Source organism: Gekko japonicus, unplaced genomic scaffold (genome assembly GCF_001447785.1).
Source record: "Gekko japonicus isolate JY-2015 unplaced genomic scaffold, Gekko_japonicus_V1.1 scaffold4047, whole genome shotgun sequence".
NCBI classification, from domain to species: Eukaryota; Metazoa; Chordata; class Lepidosauria; order Squamata; family Gekkonidae; genus Gekko; species Gekko japonicus.
The window spans coordinates 99,977-105,671 of NW_015166554.1; the positions used below are offsets into that span (position 1 = coordinate 99,977).

Below are 5,695 nucleotides of genomic sequence, written 5' to 3' on the forward strand. Positions count from 1 at the left end.
GAAAGTCATTCTGTTACTTTAGGAACATAAAATATGACTATGGACATTTTTACTTGGCATGAAATTATCCCAACTAGCATATTAAAAATATAGTGTATCCAAACAATTATTACAAACAGAATACCCACCCACATGCAAAAACAAAACGGAAACCTTTTAATTTTCTTCTGACAATAGCACCTCCAAAGGAAGAAATGCATCTTGTTCTTGCATTGGAGAGTTCAGTTTGTAACCTAGGACTTGCTTGTCCTCAGTGCACAGAAATTAGATCAATCTAATACCATATATATGAAATTATTTGGAAAATATTTGAACACCTTGTCTTAAAATATTTTATTCATCATCGGTTAGAGCATCCAAGTAAGGTCTGGGAGACCCAGGTTTGAATCCTCCTCTCTGGAAGCTCCCTGGGTGATTTGGGGCCAGTCACATTCTTTCAGCCTAAGCTACCTAACAGGGTTCTTGTGAGGAAAAAAGGAGGAGAGGAGAATAATGTGGAGAAAGGTGGAGTTTAAATGATGTAAATAAATAAATAGTAATAGTAAATAAATAATATAGTTGAAGATGGGAGGTAGATAAAAAGTAGATTGGTGAATGGTTGAGAAGAAGATGAGGCAGAGAGTATGGGGGTTGCCAGGAGGAGGGAAGGGAAATAATGTGGGGAGGGGAATAAGGGAAAAGTAAGGTGCCCCCCACAAGTCCTTGAAGGCTCCCTACCATGCAAGTGGACTTGACCCATTGGCTGGCACCAAACAACTGGGCCATAGTTTTCCTAGGCAGAGGCTGCTGGGGTGGGGGGGAGAAAAACCTAAAGACAGTGTGGGGAGAGAGCAGGTAAAGGTAGTTTGGCTGTTAGGTGGGAAGGAGAGAAAGGAAGGGGGGAAGGAGAGAGGCTGGGGGGGGTTCAGGAAAGGGAAAGCAGAAATAGTGGAGGAGGGAGAAATCAGATTCCCCCCCACAAGTCCTTGTGGGTCCCCACTTGTATATTCTAATAGAGAGGTGTGGCTCATTTTGGTAGGTATAAAATCACCCGTGTTGTGGGTTGGGCGTTGACTGGAAGAGTCCTTGAGTCTTCCAGTCCATGAAGCATCGGAGATCTTGGCCAAAAGTGTTCATTGCTGTCTTGATTCTGCTAGAAGATGGTGAATGTGTGCAGAACAATCCCTTTATACCTGCCGCACTGAGCGGTGACCAATACAAATCAACACTGTTTATTATTTAGTCACAAGGACATCCTGATAGTTTACCTCCCAAAATACAGGAGATGTAATCCATAAAACATTAATAGCTAAAGCAGCTTAAATCTGTTACTGGCTACCAAAAAAGCAGAATGCAACTTAACAAGGCATACCCTGGTTTTTGCTTTGTATTAGGGAACAGGACGGGCAAACCAATTCACCATATATGCCTGTTCTATGCCTTGGCTGGGAGGGCGGGGTATAAATCTAAATAAATAAATAAAACTGCCAAGGTGCATTTATCATTAAAGAGAATGAATTGTCTTTCATAACAGAGGCATCATATGTCGTATCCAACTGGCGAATAAGTAGGTGTTGCCTAGGTCCAGTGCATGGAAGGCAAAAAAGACGGTTTGGGAGGGACAGTCTTGATTTATATAAATATCTATATGCTGCCTCTCCACCAATACTGTCCAAGAGGTATATGTTTGTACATAAGTGCTGTTAAGTCACAACCAGCTTCCGGTGACCCCAGAAAGGGGCTCTCAAGGCAAGTGAGAAGCAGAGGGGGTTTCCCATAGCCTTCCTCTGCAGAATCTTCCTAGGTGGTTTCCCATCCGAGTCCTGCCCCTGCATAGCTTCCTATATCTGACAAGACTGGGCTATACCATGATCCCTTCCTCTCCAAGAGGTATACAGTTATCAAAATATAATATGACACATAACCACAACATTACCCTGCCAAGAAAAGTCCGCATGGTCAAAGCAATGGTATTCCCAGTAGTCATGTATGGCTGCGAGAGTTGGACTATAAGGAAGGCCGAGCGCCGAAGAATAGATTCTTTTGAACTATGGTGCTGGAGAAGACTCTGGAGAGTCCCTTGGACTGCAAGAAGATCAAATCAGTCAATCCTAAAAGAAATCAACCCTGACTGTTCCCTGGAAGGCCAGATACTGAAACTGAAGCTCAAATACTTTGGCCACCAAATGAGAAGGGAGCACTCACTGGAGAAGACCCTGATGCTGGGAAAGATCGAAGGTCAAAGAAGACGGGGACGGCAAAGGATGAGATGGTTAGACAGTGTCATAGATGCAACGAACATGAAATTGAGCCAACTTCAGAGGACGGCGGAAGACAGGAGGGCCTGGCGGGATCTGGTCCATGGGGTCGCGAAGAGTCGGACTCGACTGTGCGACTGAACAACAACAAATAACCACAAAGTGAAAATTCATCAGCACCAATAATGCAATAAGACAAACAGTGATTAAAAGCCAAGTAAATCATAATGCAGCAGATGGTGGCCAATGAACTACTTAATTAAATGGTGTTTGAAATCTTTGCTCGGTGTTGAAAAAATCTTCAGATAAGGTGCCTGGAGAGGGGGAAGGCGTTACAAAGTTGGGGAGCAGTCTTCTACTCATTACACATTAAGACTTGGGATACTGGCTTCCTGGGACAGCTATATGCACTGTCTGAGGGAATAAGCGCATCTATCACCCAGTACTTGGTGCGTGTGACCCAGGGGAAGGTCATATCTATTCCTTTATTTACTTCACTGATATCCTGCCTTCCTCTGCAAGAGGGACTTAGAATAGCTTACACAGTTCTCCTTTCCTCCATTTTATCCTCACAACAACCCTGTGAGACACATCGGGCTACGAGTGTGTAACTGACGTACCGTCCCCTAGCAAGCGTCTGTGGGAGAGTGGGGATTCAGACCTGGGTCTCCCAGAGCATAGACAGTAAACAACACACCACACATGCCTATTCCATGTTATTCCCCCAACTATCACTTGTATTGAGGACTATTCAATCCCGCCCCCAATGCAGGACAGCAAAGTATACCTTTTGTGTAGGTAGTAAATTATTATTGGAGAACTCGAATAGATGGTGTGGATAAATGCCTTCTGCTCTGTAATTGGCCCCAGTACTTCATGGTTTGGGGCTGCAAATCCACATTTCCCCCCAAAAAACACTGTTTATTAAGTTTAACAAATGCTTTTATAAAATCATGAAATCATATTTGCAGTTATGCACGGATGAGTTCTATTTCCAGAAGTGACCAAAGTTACCCCTGCAATAAGACAGCTCTACCAAACATTATTCAAAAATAGATGTAAACTTGCTCTTCTGCGGCATTCTGAAAAATTACACAGATTTATTTTACATCTCACCTTTTTGAACATGTGTTCCACACTACACCGATAGCCATGAAGTGATGAAGAAATGCTTTTCCTTTGGCTGTCTCAGAGTAGGATTAATGTAAATTGAAGAAGGGGAAGAAAAATGTGTTTTTTAAAAACACTCATTTACTTTTCTGTTTTCTTGGCTCCTATTTTTGGAGGAATTTCTGTCCTTTGCTTCCATCGGAGCCAGAAAGTCATCCATTTCCTTTCTTTCTTCCAATTCTCATTTCTTCTCTGAATTAATGCTCTGACATCATCATAATCTTTACGAAGACCTAGTTCTTCTCTGGCTTTTTCTGCCTCTTTAGCCTCTTAGCCCTCCTTTTTTTTTTTTTGCATTCATCTTTTGCTTAGACTCGTAGACTTTGTAGAATGGAAGTTCTCCCAAGTCAATGACTTGTTGAATAATTGCCCTTATTCTTGGTTCATCTGTGTAATCTGCACACAATACCTTATGCATAATTTAGTCCTGGGCTATCAAACATGCGGCCCAGGGGCCAGATCAGGCCCCCGGAGGGCTTCCATCAGGCCCGCAGTGGAACTGGCCATCTCCTGCTTCCAGTTCTGCTGCTGCTGCTGCATCATAGCTTGCTTCGCCAGACTCTCTAAATCACTCGGCCATTTCGTGTTTTAACCCGGGTCCTAGACTCAGAACTCTGAGCATGAGATTTCTGTGATGAATGTCAATAAATCAAAAGTAGGTTTGCAGCTTACAGAGCTAATGTTTTAAGCATGTTTTTATTTTAAGTAAAATAAAAATCTTTGTGTTTGTGTCCTTTATAAAGTTTATATCTCTACTACCTGGCATTACGTTTTATGACACACATGGCCAGGCCCAGGCCCAACAAGGTCTCATTTATGTCAGATCTGGCCCTCATAACAAACGAGTTAGACACCCTTGATTTAGTCCATATTGCCTTTACAGTTCTTATATGCTATTTTAATGTCCTCCACCTCGTCTGTAGAATCATTGTACTGCTTCTTAAAGTCTTCAGTGTCTTTAAAGTTACTTCTTTGAAGATCAGCTTTCAGTACTCGTCCCAGTTGCGGTCCTGGCTCAGAACAGACAACTCTTCATCTACAATGCCCTGCTGGTCATACAGAGTTTGCTGCTCTTGGTCACTCAGCAGCACTGCATGCACCTTGCCCAAGATCTGAAAGTGCCAGGTGGCTGTCTCCTTGTCCACCAGGTCAAAGTGGTCCGGGTGGCCTTGTGGTAGCCGTGGTGGATCTCCTCGGCCGAAGTACTGCACGATATGCCCAGCATTTGGTACAAGTCACCAGCGCCGAAGGCCTCGTGAGACTGCCCTGGCAGCCCCATCCCCAAGCCTCCCCAGCACTGCAATCAGCCCTTCCTTGCCTAAGCTGCCCACTGCTTTCACAAACCCACCCTTGATATGATGTACACTGCCCTGAGCCCTGCATAGGGGAAGGCAATCTAAAAGGCAAATAAATAACTATTGAGATATATGTCTAGGTGATAGAGGTAGCAAGCAGTTACTAGATCAGTTTGATCTGTTTGACAGTCCTAGCTGTCATGCTAGTGATTAAGTAATTGCAGCCAGCTGTTATACTAGCAGGTATTCTCTATCAGGCATTGTTAGAGTAGGTAATTAATTCACCTTGTTAGTGATTGGCTGGCTTTAGTATATTAGCTATCAGCTTGATAAGCTAGGTGGGGACTTAGTCTCTCAAGCTAAGGCATGGTATGCTGTATGATAGCCTGTACATCTCTGTGTATATATTCACCATTATATCTACATACACTTTCTATGCATCTTCATCACCAGTCGGTCTCCAGCTTCTTATTTACTACACCCAATAATAACCTTACTGCAAAAGTTGTCCTTTTGGAAAAAGAGAACAAAGGGCTGGCCAGCAACGCCTTGGCTGGAATGTCACACTTCTGGAAGACAGGGACAAATTCTAGATTGTATCCTTTGGGGGTGGGGGGAACAACAGGAAAGAGTCTCAGACTGACATAGGAAGAAGGGAAGCCGAAAATATAAATCCCCAAGACACAAGGGAGAGCAGAGACTTTTCAGAGAATCTTCTTTGGGATACCTTACTGAGAACTCTTTTACCTGAGGCTCCATCTCGATGGCAGCTGTAACCTCTTGGGAGCTGACACTGGGCAGGCGGCCTGGACAAAGACTATGAGATAATGGACGGCTGTTGGACACAGTAACTGGATTTAAGAATATGATCAGTCAGCATGAGAGGTCTTCTCAGCAGGATGGTGTGAAGGATGGATAAAGGTCCTGCCCCTTTCTGAAAAACACCAAATCCCCCTTTAATCCTGTTTGCTGTGTGAGCAGAGCTAGCAGCCA

At 43.7% G+C, this 5,695-nt stretch overlaps 1 pseudogene; it reads right to left on the reverse strand.

Annotated features, from left to right (window-relative positions):
• Positions 1-3,474: 3,474 nt before the first annotated feature.
• Positions 3,475-5,461, reverse strand: LOC107111381 (annotated as a pseudogene).
• Between the last annotated feature and the right edge of the window lie 234 nt (positions 5,462-5,695).